At 44.0% G+C, this 14,901-nt stretch overlaps 1 long non-coding RNA gene across 3 annotated transcripts in view; it reads right to left on the reverse strand.

Moving 5' to 3' along the window:
- Window positions 1-14,026, reverse strand: part of LOC147024090 (uncharacterized) — a 32,562-nt gene extending 18,536 nt beyond the window's left edge. For 2 of the 3 annotated variants that reach the window (XR_015060531.1, XR_015060529.1), the window contains exon 1: window positions 13,475-14,026. This is a non-coding gene — a long non-coding RNA (uncharacterized LOC147024090). The remainder of the gene's footprint in view (window positions 1-13,474) is intronic. The other variant, XR_015060530.1, reaches the window with a different exon arrangement.
- Window positions 14,027-14,901: the final 875 nt, after the last annotated feature.

The raw sequence follows: 14,901 nt of genomic DNA on the forward strand, positions 1-14,901 counted from the left end.
AGATATTCACCTGCTGGACATCACACCTGTCTATCAATGTGGTTGCGCTTCTATGCCATCTGCATCAAAATATATTTGGGACTGGTCCGAGTATGTGTCGTAGGACATGCGCATCGCTGTCTTCATCGTTCGTTTACCCTTTCCTGCTCAGATGTTCTTGGGGTGACTTTAACCGCCATTCATGTCATTCTCCTGTTCTACTTTTTCCAAAGGAAATATGAAACTTCCACATTGAACTATTCTTTTCTTCCACGTTCACAATTAAAAAACAAAACATCCAAATCAATCTTCAAGCGCCGTCACACATACAGACAATCAATAAATTTTCGAAAAGGATAAGCTATTTCTTGGATTAGGAAAAACCCGCTCCCTCCAGGAGTGTATTGTGGTGTCACGATGTCCTGTCTGCAGGTGTAAATTGCACATACGTGTAATAGTGTGGTGCAATAGAGTGAATGATGAACATAGCATCATCAGACTCAATATCGAACTGTGCCCGGTATTTATCCACGTTTGTGAGTCTTTCCTGACACGTTCTCTGACTCGTTGCCTCATTATAGCTGCACTGTGAGTCATGGCGTATATGATGATGATCGCCTGTAACAAGAGAGTTAATTAACCATTGGGTTCACCAAAATCACCTTTATACAATGCAGTGTTGGTAAAACATCGTTAAGATAAATGTTACCATTACTGGCAACCCGAGCCAGCGACTTGGACTCGAGTCATAAAATGTTGCAACTTGCGACTTGATGCAGACTTGAGGAAATTGACTTGCCACTCAGACTTGGTGTCTAGGGACTTGCGACTTGCTTTCGACTTGAGTTCATAATAACTTGTTGGCAATACAAGTTATCATACTGTTGACCACTAATGTTCAAGGAAGTGTATACTCTCCAGACAGCAAAGAGCACACCATGTCCAAGTGGGCAAGCAGCAGTCTTACCAATGCACGAAGCACTTTATTTAATCCCTGTCATCAAAACTTGGCCCCGTGCACGTCCTGACCAGATAAAATGATTATTCAAATATAATTTGACTTGGACTATTTAAATTTGTAAATGATTGTAAATTATATCGCAACCTATGTTTTTAAAAGAAAAACATAAAAAGTACGGTTTATGTTAAAAGACAACAATTTAAGTTAATAAGTTTATTATCCGTTTCATTTTCTCCAGTGTCCCACCCTCTTTTTGCTGACACAGCTGACCCTTCCTAATTACACATTTAATTTTAACGTACATAATAAATACACAAATAAATTATTAAAATCTATTTTACGTTCCACATTGAATGCTTTGGTTCTACATGTAAACCATTTAAACATAAACTGAGGTTCCTGACTCGTCTCATGTACATTTGTTCAAGTCAGGACACTATATATGAAAAGGAAATTTATCATAAATTTATTTTTGCTGGGAACAAAGCAAAAAAATGTCCACTGTATGAAGTCGACAAATAAAAGCTTGATTTAACAGCTTTTCAGAACATACATTGCAATGCATGAAGCCCTGTGTCTTAATTCCTTGATATAGCTTGTACTCCACTCGGTTTGTAAGTAAATGTGGGACGATACACAAGTTGAAGGAATACAACAGTGATTTGAGACTCGACTTGAGACTTACCCTCAAATATTTGAGAGTTGACTTGAGACTTGGCTCAAGTGACTTGTTTACATCTTTACTGGGAACATATTATGCACTTTATAAAAACTGTATACAGCAACCAGTTCAAACACAAATTAATCATTTTGTTTATATGAATATAAATGAAATTTATAGTTTTCTGCGACTTGTTACGAATCTGCTTCACACATCCGCCAATATTGTTAATCAGTAATATTCATAGATTGCTGTATAAAGAACTAAATATATAAAATGTACAAAATATATAAAAAAGTATAAAGAATAAAATAACATTGTTAATCAGCATATAAAACGGTATAAAGAACTTGAATGTGTGGATCGTCCCTCTGTCTGACGTCCCCAGCATTAGGGGTAAGAGGTCAATCTTAATTGTGGCCGCGACTGGTTCACAGGTATCCCTCGCAAATATGCAAACTATGTTGGAGAGTGGCCAAGCGTTTTCGATTTTACAAGTTCATACATAGGCCTTTAACACAACAGCTCTATCACGCGCGCACACACACACACACACACACACACACACACACACACACACACACACACACACACACACACACACACACACACACACACACACACACACACACACACACACACCCCTCATCCATTTATAGCAGATGGAGCACATATTTTGCCAATCTCGGAGCCAAAAGTGGGGGATGATGTTTGCCTTCTTGTTTCCATCCACGCTGTAAGTAAAGTTTTTTCTTTTAATTTTACACTTTTCTCGGATGGATTTGATTAGTAAATAACCTTTCGTTCTGCAGTGTGTTAATGTAGGAAATAATTTGCGGAACTTTTCTTGAAAACATGGACTTAGGTTTATAATCTATACTCATAAGTGTCTGTGTGTGTGTGTGTGTCCTCCATAACTACAAAACCATAAAACCTAACAACCTGAAACTTTGTATGCGTTCTAAGAAAACTCCATGGAAGTGCACGAGTAAAAATTGGGTGTTTGGGTTAATTAAAACACCCCTTTTGAACATAATTAATGGCCTTATTTAATTATATCCTTCATCAGGTGTTTCCTCGGTTACCTCACCGTGGTCTGAAGCCGCCATGTGTTTTTGGCCTGCTCAATCATGCTTTGACTTGGAACAGGCTGCAACGATTTCTTAACGATAAAAAACATTTTTATTCCTCACCTTCCTCACTCATATTATCCAAACCCTGTTTATCATAACTACAAATCACTGGGTACATTGCAATGCTTATAAACGCCCGGAGATGTCAGCATTTGTGGCTTTATTTCATTCCTGCACATGCAATAACCTCAATAATCTCTTAAACTAAGGCGAATTACAAAATTTAAACTCCAGAATTGAACTTAGCAGTAGTTCAAACTCCTAAAAAAAGTGTTCGTTTGTTCAACTCGGTCATTCCTTGGGAATTTCCAGGTGCATGCGCTTATCGACGGCAATTGGTAATCTCTTACCAAGCAAGGCGTTCCATTGGAGTGCTTGCTTGAGTGCTTAAGCCACATGCCGAGCACCCTTCAGTCGATGGTGGTGTAATTTGTGTCCCGATCAGGATGTATAGTCGACAGTTACTACAAGGTAGAGGTATGTATACAGCACACACAGATGTGGTACATGTATGCGGATTTGGGTCTATAGGGACTCTCCGAGGGTGTGTGGACATGCCATGCCTGTTGTTGGTGCCGTGGTAGCAAAGTTTCATTTCTTATCTTATGGAGGTTTTTTCAGGTTTTCCTTTGTCCTTGCAACTGTTTTAAAAGCATTAGGTTATTGGATTTACTTTACAAAGGTTATGTTTCACTTTGCGAGTTTCAAAGCAAAATATATTAGATAAAACCTGATTTCCGAGTTGTTTGCCATATTAACATGTTTTCTAAATTACCGAGCCAATTTTTTTTCTCGCTAGCACACGCAGCTGTTTAGTTTATAAAGATCAATGTTTATGCACATCTCCTTCAAATGTCTGTATAAATGCAACGTTTTTCAGTGAAAGATACTCAAGGTTTTCGCGTTGTATACAGTTCATACTGGAGTCAGTAATCACACTGACTCCAATCTGCCGATTCCTGAAAAATTGCCAATATCGGCCAAGCACTAATGTGTACGTGTGTGTGTGTGTGTGTGTGCATTTTTGTGTGTGTTGTTCATAAAGCATAACATATTCTCTCTGTTAACTCCCCTTCCCCCATATCTTTCTTTCTCTTTCTCTTTCTCTTTCTCTTTCTCTTTCTCTTTCTCTTTCTCTTTCTCTCTTTCTCTCTTTCTCTCTTTCTCTCTTTCTCTCCTTCTCTCTTTCTCTCTTTCTCTCTTTCTCTCTTTCTCTCTTTCTCTCTTTCTCTCTTTCTCTTTCTCTTTCTCTCTCTCTCTCTCTCTTTTTCTCTCTCTCTCTCTCTCTCTCTCTCTCTCTCTCTCTCTCTCTCTCTCATCCTTGCTTAACCTCCTCCCAATAGAGTGCAGCACCCTCCTCTCACACTTCTCTCACTGTCCCCCCAACACCCTCCCCCCAACTCTTTCTAGTTGCATCAGGACAGTGGTTATGTCTGGATGGTGGTTATCTCCATACATGTCTGGGCAATGTTTGTCTCGGGACAGCTTGGCTCCAGACGCGACCGGGCAGTGTTTTTCTCTGGACATGTTCGGACGGGAGATTATCTCCAGAAATATCAGGATGATGTGTTGTCTCTGGACGTGTCCGAGCAGTGTTTGTCTCCAGACGTTTCCAAGTGGTGTTTGTCTCCGGAGGCGTCTGAGTGATATTTGTCTCTGGATGCGGTCGGGCAGTGTACGTCTCTAGGCACGGCTAGGTGGTGTATGTCTCCGGACGCGGCAGGGTGGTGTTTATCTCCGGACACGGCGGGGCGGTGTTCGTCTCGAGATGCAGCCAGGCGGTGTTCATCTCCAGACATGACCAGGCGGTGTTAGTCTCCAGACGCGGCCGGGTGGTTTTGATCTCCAGATGTGGCCAGGCGGTGTTTGACTCCAGACATGGCAGGGTGGGAACTTCAAGATGACCTTTAACCTTTGACCTCAAAATCAATAGACTTCTGAGTTGAGACTTCCTCTCCAACTTGGTGAAGTTTTTTTTTTTATTTTTTTTTTTTTTTTTTTGTATACCTTGGTCGAGGCTCGTATGAGAGCTAACACACAACTCACAGCAAGGAGGCATGAGACAAGAGGGGCGGGAGTGGAAGGGACAAAACATTGGGGAACAGACACAGGTGAACTGTGGAAGGGAGAGGGATGGGGATGGGACGGGGAACATGGCGAGGGGAAGATGGACATTAAAGGGACTTTCAGGAAGGAAAGCAGGAGAATTGAAGGAAGTGGGCTTGGGTGGATTATCGGGGGTAGAAAAGATCGAGGATTTGGATGGGGGAAGATAAGAGGTGGTGGTGAACAGCTGTTTTGAAAGCCTGAAGGGAAGAATGGGAAAGAATAGAGTGAGGAAGTTTATTCCAAAGGCGGGAAAAAAGAGGAATGAAAGAGTGAAGATGAGCAGTGATTCGTGATTTTGGTAGTTTTACCAGAAGGGGGTTGTTGGCGGACCTTGAGCGCCCTGTGGAAATGTGGTTGGGACAAATCGCAGAGAGAGCAGGGGGGCAAGGCTGGAGAGGAGTCGGTAGAAGACAGAAAGACCACCGACCAACCTGCGGTGATTGAGTGAGAGGCCCAAAGACTCAGCTTCATTGCGGGAGATGCCAATGATCTTAAAAGCCCTGGTTTCGACAGCGTGAAGTCGAGAAAGGTGGGAGGCAGGAGCACCAGCCCAGAGGGGAGAGCAGTACTCCATCAGGCTACGGACAAAAGCTTTGTAAGTGGTCAGGAGCTCAAGAGGGCCGAGGAAGGACTTAGCACGACGGAGGATTCCCAGTCGGCGACTGGCTTTTGAGGCAAGGTTGGAAATGTGACTTTCCCAGGAAAGGTCATGGCAGATAGTGAGACCCAGAAGCTTGAAAGAAAAGACTTCTTCCAGAGGATTGTTGAGAAAGTGGATGGGGGGTTTTGTAAACGGTCCTTTCGAAGAGACATAGTGAGAGTGTGAGATTTGTCTGGATTGAAAGACATGTTCCACGTGTTGGACCAGTTTGTGATTTTATCCAGATCTGCAGTGAGTGAAGAAGCTGCTGCTTGCCGGGCTGAGGGATGACAGATGGTACGGCAGAGGGTTGAGTCATCGGCAAAGAGAAATAGAGGATTTTCCAGAGAGTCCGAGAGATCATTGATGAAAACCAGAAAAAGAACAGGGCCCAGAACGCTACCTTGAGGAACTCCAGCCTGCACAGGAAGAGGAGATGAAAGAACTCCATTTAGGGCCACACGTTGACTGCGACAGGAGAGGAAGTCTGCGAGCCATGAGTGGAGATGGCCTTGAATACCATGGGCAGAGAGTTTGGTGAGTAGGGCAGGGTGCCAGACTGTGTCAAAAGCACGTGATATGTCCAGGGATACGGCTCGGATTTCCTGTCTGGCATTGAGGACCTCCATCCATTGATGGGAGAGCAGTAGCAGCATATCTAGGGTAGAGTGACCTGGTCTGAAACCAAATTGATGATTGGAAATCAAGCCATTGGAGAAGAGGAAGGATTTCATGTCTGAAGCGATGATGGATTCCATAACCTTGCTGATGATTGGGAGAAGGCTGATTGGTCTATAGTTACAGGGATCTGTTTTTGCACCTTTTTATGCAGGGCAGTGATGTTAGCAGATTTCCAAGCAGATGGCAGATGACCTTGGGAAAATGAGAGGGTGAATAGAACAGAGAGAGGGTGAGCAAGAGCAGAAGAGCAGGCTTTGAGGACACGTGGGCTGATGCCGTCTGGACCGGTTGCAGAATCTGACTTGAGGTTTGAAAGCAAGCTCTCCACCTTGTCAGGAGAAAAGGATACAGAGTCCAGGGACAGTTGGGTGCGACTGGGTAAAGTGGGTAGAGATAGTGATGGGTTTGGGACACAAGATTTAGCTGCAAACACCGAGTTTAGACATTCAGCTTTATCACGTGTGGAATCAGCAGTGCGGCCATTTGAGGTAAGGGAGGGGATGGAGGGGGAACATACACCAGAAACAGATTTGATTAAACGCCACCAGGATTTTGAGGAGGGAGAGAGGTTTGAGAGTTCAGACTTGAGATGAGAAAGATGTTGTTTTCTGGCTCTCCTGAGGGTAGCTACACACTTGTTCCGAGCTTTGTGGAAAGAACTGAGATTGCCCTCAGTTGGGTTTGCTTTCCATGAGGCAAAGGCAAGTTGTTTCAGGACAACTGCCTCGCCACAAGCTTCAGTAAACCAAGGGCGGGAGGAAGGGTAAGACAACTGAACACGAGAGGGGATAAATCTGTGCATGAGGGAGAGCAAGTTTCTTTGAAAGAATTCCCAGGATGAGTTGATGTTTGAGAAAGTAGTGATAGGAGACCAGTCTGTAAGTTTGATGGCTGCTCGGAGACCCTGCCAGTCGGCTTGAGTGAAATGCCAGACTCGACGGCGGTGAGGTGGTTCTCTGATAACAGCCAGAGAGATGTCCACTTTAATAAGGACGTGGTCAGAAGAACCAATTGGAGCGAAGGAAGAGCAGCAGATATTGTCAGGGAAATTTGTCAAAATCAGATCCAGAAGAGATGGAGTACCATTGGTTGAGATCCGGGTCGGGAAGTTGACCGATTGAGTCAGTCCCAATGAGTCACAGAAAGCTTTTGCTGATGTCCCATGGCAGGTGAGAGAGGTACCCACACCTAGCCAACTGGCGTGATGACAATTGAAGTCGCCACATAAGAGGAAGAGAGAGTTTGGATTGGAAGATAGAAGATGGTCCATGTTTTCGGAGAGTGAGGTGTAGATGGAGTCATCACTGTTCGGTGGACGGTACAGTACACATATAAACATGAGGTGGGAGTGGAGGGGAAGCCGAAGCCAGAGGTATTCCTGGGGGTGTGGGGGAGTGAGAGCAGTGCAGGGAGAGTGAGGAATAGAGTCTTTGATGAAGAGAGCAACACCTCCACCAGGACGAGGCTCAGGTCTGTCATACCGTAAGAGGGAGTAACCAGGGAGAGATACTTGGGAGTCAGACACGTCTTGGGAGAGGAAAGTTTCTGTTAGGCAGATAATGTCTGGTTTGTCAGTGGCAACCTGTATGGAAAGATCTGAAAGGTTTGAGCGAAGGCCCCGGATATTTGAGGTCCACACTTTTAATGAAGAGGTAGGGGAGGAGGCTTTTGGTGCAGGAGGTGGAGGGGGCGGGGAGGGTCGGACGAGGGACGAGGGGGGAGTTAAGGAGGGTTTCTGAAGTAGTGTTGTGTATTGCAGAATAGCGAGGGAAGGGGGCCGATTGAGGAGGAGAAAAGGCTCTGTGGTGCTGGGAGAGAGGGGGACAAGAGACAAGGAAGAAGGCAGTTGAGGATTTGAGAAGGTGGAGTGAAGAGATGGAGGTGAGAGGGCAGTGGAGGGAGGCAGGTTGGTGGATGAGAGGGGGGCAACTTAGAGAAGGAAGAGTGAGGGGGATGAAAGGTGGGAGAAAGGTGAGGGGGGAATTTTTGAAAGAGGTGAGAGGGAGGCTTGGAGGGAGAAGAGTGGGATGGTTGCTTTGAGAGTGAGAGTGAGGGGTGAGGGGGTGAGTTGGCACTGAAGTTGGAAAAAAGAATGGTTGATGGAAAGCGAGCATCCATGGCAAACTGTGGTTTTTAAAAGTTTTAGGTCAGAGATGCGATTTAACACAATTCTTGATGGATGCAATGAAGGCGAATTCAGAGCATGGAGAGAAGAAGCGCTGTAATAGTTGGATTTTTTAGGCAAGGAATGAAGGAGAGGTCGAAATGAGAGCAGTCTGTTAAAATAGCAGAAGAGTAGTGCATTGTGAAACAGTAAAGAGTACCACATGTGTGAGAGAGGAAGATGAAGCATTATAAGATCGTTTTTGTTGTTAATATTAATGTATGAGAGAGTTCAACAGATTAGGTCATGGAAGTGTAAAAAAAAAAAAAGAAATCGAGGAAGACGAGGAGGAAGTTAAGAGGAAGAAGAAGTAGCAGAATCGGGAGAAGGTTGTTGTTGTTGTTGGGTTTTTTTTTTTTTTTTTTTTTTTTTTTTTTTTTTGAGATAAGAAAGAGATTAGTTGGGAGAATGGGGGATGTTTGGAAAGTGGGGAGGATGAAAATTGAAGGTAATGGGGAGGATAGAAATTGAAGGTAATGGGGAGAAAAAACAAACAAACAAAAAAAAAAACGATCGAACACCAAGTGGAACCGGTAGGCCTCAAGCCTAGGACTAGGCCTCAAACACCAGGTGAGAACGTCGACATAAATACTCACAAAATAGCACGATTTTTGAAACAAAACCGAACTAGGAACACACATTAACATGTAGGTGAGAAAATTAAACAGTTAAAACGGGACAAATAACAACCGGAACTTAACTTTGAGAATGTCAGCAGGGAGCCCCGAAGGAGACCTCTTGCCGCTCAAAACCGGAACCGGAAGTCAAGTTTCATGAAGATCGGTTTTAAATTGTGACCTGGAGGCGATTGTCAGACAGACAAGAAAAAGACGTCATGCAGAGCACGATACTTGCAAAATCCACCCCTCCCCCCCCTCTCCAAAGGTTGCCATGGACACATCAAATTGTCCATTTCATGAGGATAAAAAATGACAATCTTCATCAAAGCTTGGGTCAATCGTGTGAAAATCGATTATTTTTCAGATTGAAATTAATGATTTAAGAAGTTTGACCTTGAGTTATCCTTTGACTTTTTATCTCAAAAATAGTTAGTTTCCAAATTCAGTGACACGTTGTGCAATTGCTGCTTAATTTACAGGTTAATCGGATGAAAATTGACGATTTTTCAGATAAAATTTGATGATTTTAGATGTTTGATCTTGAGTTGACCTTTGACCTTTTGACCTCCCAAATAGTTGCCTTCCCAATTCAGTGACACATTCTTGAAATGCTCTTCAAATTTCAAGTCAATCTGATGAAAAATTACGATTTTAGAAATTTGACCTCAAAATCAATAGCCTGATCAGTTGAGATTACCTTTACAACTTGGAGAAGTTTTATGACGATCGGTTTAGAATTGTGACCTGGAGGTGATTGACAGACAAACAGACAAACAAACAGAATCACAAAATCGACTGACCAATATACTTGAAAAAATCTTCGATTTTGCAAGTAACAAATAGACAAACAGAACAAGAAAAAAATGTGCTCACACTTGCAAAATCCACCCCTCTCTCCAAAGGTTGCCACGGATACATCAAATGACTCTTGCCACCCAGACTTTCAGCACAAGCCAGTGCCCAAGAAATTAAAATACATGAATAGTTTCCTTCATGCCGTTCAGACCCGAGATGGTAACCCTCACAGCTGCAGGACAGACGCTTGGTCAAAGTACCTGCGATCAAGACCTCACAAGCTGTCACTTGCCAAAATGAGCCAGGGAGACATGGGCCAACCTGGCTGCGTCTCAATCGCCTCAGAACTGGAGTCGGATGCTGCAGAGTAATAATGCAGAAGTGAGGATAGCATCAAAATGGCCCAACCAATTGTGACTGTGGAGAGGCTCCTCAAACAATGGAGCATCTCCTGAAATGCCCTCTCTTACCAGAACCTTGTAGACCAGACGATCTGAAGGTTCTCAACTCCTGGGCCAGAGCCTGTGTTTTGCAGTGGATGTCTTCAATACCAAGACTCTGTCATACAATGTTTATGTTGATATGACTGCATGAGTGCATGTAACAAGGCCATGCACATCCTCGCAGGACAGCCACTCATTTCACAACTCATCGATGGTTCACAGCTGCATCTGTTTGGTCATGCAGCATTCTCCAGTCCATCATTGGAGGCTGCCTTGAAGCTGAAAGAACTTGTTCCTTGATGTTCTTGCTCACAATGCCACAAGACACCAGTTTGCTCGAGCATTTACAATGACTCATACACATTGGAACAGTAAACACAGCCAGAGAGAAACTGCCTTTCTATGATGTGCTTGCTCTCCGAGAAGTTTCATTCCTTCTGTATAATTTCAGGAAAAATGCCATCAGAGACAGCTACTCTCCCAGGTATAAACCATCTCATAGCTTTTCTTCATTCTTCCATGGTCGGCACGTTCGTTTTTTTTATTGTTTTCTTTTCTATACTATGTCGAGGCTCATGCAAGAGCTAACACACATGAACATATAATAAGACAGGAAAAAGAGGGGTAGGAGAGGGAACCCCAAAATAGTGGGGAACAGAGACAAAAGGATATCTGTGGTCCTCCTGCACAGGTAGCGAGAGCAACACACCCCATGATCCAGTGAATCCATGACTCCCCAGGCCCGATGCAGACGTCTGTTGACCTCTTACTCAAAGCCAGCGGAGATATGAATATCACTGCCATGGGAAGTTAATCTCTCCGTGACCTCAACATCCTCACCACAAACAGGTACAGAAAAGATAGCAGCAACTAAGATGTCATTAAAAGCCTGGATCTTAATTTTGACCCAGGAAACCCATAATCCCAGCAGACCTGACTCATCATTCAGCACCTCGAGGGCCCCCAAAAGGATATCTAGAGTCTCAGCAAAGATAACTACATTGTGTGAGAAATCAATGTCAGAGATCTTGACATTCCCAAATGATGCAACGCAGCTTGATCTCTCCAACATCCTCCCCAGAATCCAATCCATACAAGTGCTGAAAAGGGTGGGGGCCATTACACACCCCTGACGAACTCCAGTAACAAATGGAACAAAGTCAGATATGGTTCACCACATCTCACAGCACCCACAGTTCCAGAGTATAGTTCAGATATCAAATTGATCAGTTTTGGTGGCACCCCACGAAGACCGAGAATCCTTCAGAGGACATTCCGATTCACTGAATCAAATGCTTTACATAGATCAACATAAACTGCAAGCAGCACGTGCCAAAACTCTTGTCTGTGTTCAGTGAGGACCGGAAGAGCAAGGATACAGTCAATTGTTGACCTCTTTGGTGTAAAGCTTGACTGCTCTGGATGCTGGTGCTCATGAAGATGGTGGCGAACCCTATCAATAATTGTCCGAGCAAAGACCTTGCCCAGCACTGAGAGCAGCGTCACCCCTCAGTAGTTGTTGCAGTCCTGGTGATCACCCTTCCCCTTCCAGAGAAGGACAACAAGGCCCCTCTTCCAGTCAGTTGGGATGATGCCTGTATTCCAGGCAGAGTACAGAACTGCATGCAACGATACGAGTACAGCATTTCCACAAGTCTTGAGAAGTTCAGCATGGATGCCAGAAATCCCAGGAGCTTCACCCCATTTCAACCAGTTCACCACAGCCTATGTTTCCACAAATGAAGTGGTTCACAGTTGATTAGAGAGTGAGAAAGATGAATAGTCACACCCCGACATCCAACTCAACTGCTGATGGATCAGCCTGGTGCAGCTGCTCAAACCAGCCTGCCCAGTGCACCTTCACTTCGGACTCCCCTATCAAGAGCCCACCACCCTCCACTCTTACTGTAAACACCGAGGGTCAGGCTTACATCAATGTAATGCACGGACTCCTCTGTATGCAGCACAAGAATCACTTGACTTCAGGTGATGTTCTACCCCCTCACAGATTCCTCACACATACGCGTCCTTATCCGCCCTCAGCACATGTACAGTTTTACGCCTCAAGTCCCTCAACAGCTCAGCTCTGCCAATAAGTCTGGCTCTGCGCCTCTGATCAATGATGTCCAGTGTCCCTTGAGAGACAAAGTTCTTCTTCACCTTACGGTGAGTTCCAAGACATCTACCGGCAACATCAAGGACGGCGGTCTTGAAGGCACTCCACAACTCTTGAGGATTCCCCCAAAGCACCCAGACCCCCCAAATCTCCACTCAGCTTGTTCACAAACACCTCAGCTACCCTCTCATCCTTCAGCTTGCAAACATCAAGACACCAGCCTAGGCTGGGATGGCACCATTCTCTTGGATTTCAGCTGTAACTTCAGAGTTGCTACAACAAGCCTGCATCTGCATCTGTGCACAATTTCCGCTCCCCAATCGCAAGTTCCTGCAACTTCTGCTCACCTTCCTTGGGAAGGTAATTACTTCCCAAGGGAACCAAGCAATTTGAGCAAAGAAATCAACCTCATTAAAAAGAGGATTTAAAAAGATTTTAATTCAACTTCTGATTGTCCTTTTTTTTTCAACAAGGCGTCACCAAGTGAGGCATGCTCACATCTTTCTGATCGCCTCCCACTTGTTCCAGCAAACTCAGTCAGACTAAAATTGCTACATTGACAAAACCTAGCAATTATGGTTTCTGATTTGGGCCACTGGTTCAAGATGCAAGCCCACTCGGTTATCCTCTATCACACCCAGTAGGTCTTACCCCCTGAAGTCTGCACCAAAGTCAGGGATACCAGTAAGAGGAATATGTAATTATCTGGCCTGAAGCAAATCAAATTATGATTCAAGGCCTTTTGGTGATGTGATCAGACAAGGACGCACTCCTGCCTGAGAGCCGCGGATACATTGTCAGGCACAGGTTGCTATTCGATGGAGAAAACAAAATGGAATTCCTAGCGAATCCTAAGCAGTTCTTCAATTCACTAGTCTTTATAAATACAGCATGCTATTTACATACATCCAGATTTAACATGAAAACCAATTAAAGGAGTAACCAATGCATCCAACATTTTTAACCTTGAATTAGTGAATGATGGAACGGTAAAACTGAAAATGTGAACAATGAACTCAAGATTAAATTTAATGAATTCAAAATTGAAATACGAAGCATTCACTTAAAATGAAGCACAATTAACTCAAGGAAAACACAAAGAGGTTGAGAAAACCTCGATGAAAATACAGTACAATTGGTTTGATAAATGAAGATAATAGATATCATCGTACCACTTGTGCATCTCATGAAGATCACAACAAAAGGAGAGTATGGTCCCAGCATTCAGCAGCATTCCTAGTTCCACTATAGCACCACATAGGGATTACCCAAGTGTTAATGGGAGTGTTACTTCTGGAAAAGAACATAAAGTAACAGAAAAATAAACTTGGTAAACAACAATCGACATCTTTCATTTCAATAAGTAACTTTCCTCACCGCTCTTTAAATGTGAAACATAGTTGAGTGCTTGAGTAGAGAGTTGTTGTTTTTGTTTTGTTCCCATTCCTCACCAAGCAGTCATCTGTGCTGACCATTGGAGAGCAAGCAGAGAGCAGTGATCTGTTTGCTGACATATGCAGACATAACAATTGTAACTAATGTAAACAGAGTAACCTGACCAAAGTCGATGTAAACTCGAAAAACAAATTTGATGAAAATGCGTCAGTGTGGATATCGCTATGCCTGTGTTAGGTGTCAACACACTGTTATGTTTGATCTCAATTAAAGGTCACTTGAGGGAGAGAGAGAGGGGGAGAGAGGGAGAGAGGGAGAGAGGGAGAGAGGGAGAGAGGGAGAGAGGGTGAGAGGGTGAGAGGGTGAGAGAGAGAGAGAGAGAGAGAGAGAGAGAGAGAGAGAGAGAGGGAGCGAGTGAGAGGGAGAGAGCCAGAGCCGGAGAGAGGGAGAGAGGGAGAGAGCCAGAGGGAGAGAGGGAGGGAGAGATGGAGAGAGGGAGAGATGGAGAGAGGGAGAGATGGAGAGAGGGAGACAGAGAGATAGTTTGTGTGTCAGTGAGAAAATCCGGATACATGGAAGAGAGAAAACATCAGATGCTTCAAACTCAAGTTGTGATCTACAAAATTATGATCTGCTAAATTATTTTCAAAGGGCACATGACCTTTAACTTGTTACACTCAAAATGTAAATCAGTTCATTTTCATATCGCAGTCCAAACTTGTACTAAGTTTGGTTGAAATCCCATCTCTGGTTCACAAGTTCTTGTGGTAACAAAGATTTTCAATTGAAGGTCACATGACCATATACCTTTGACCTTTTGAACCCAAAATATAATCCGATCATCTTTGCGTCCGAGAAAATATTTTTACCCATTTTGGTCAAAACCCCTTCAGCAGTTCACAAGATATCATGGCAACAACAACCTGCTACGCATGCACCCACAAACGGATGGACACATGCATGGATGGATGGATGGACGGACGCATGCACAGACGGACTGACACACACATGGACGGACGCACGCATGGATGCCCACATGCGTGGATGTATTGATGCATTAACCCATGGACTCACAGCTGGGCGGACAACCCAAAAACATAATGAATGCTTCCTGCGCCTTCGACTGCAGATGCATAAAAAATTAATAAGGTGACCAGACAGTTAAATGTTGTTGAATCGTTTGTTGAATCTGCAATTACTAAAG

Source organism: Eptatretus burgeri, chromosome 7 (genome assembly GCF_056783735.1).
Source record: "Eptatretus burgeri isolate ZD-2024b chromosome 7, Ebu_testis_v1, whole genome shotgun sequence".
Lineage (NCBI taxonomy): Eukaryota > Metazoa > Chordata > Myxini > Myxiniformes > Myxinidae > Eptatretus > Eptatretus burgeri.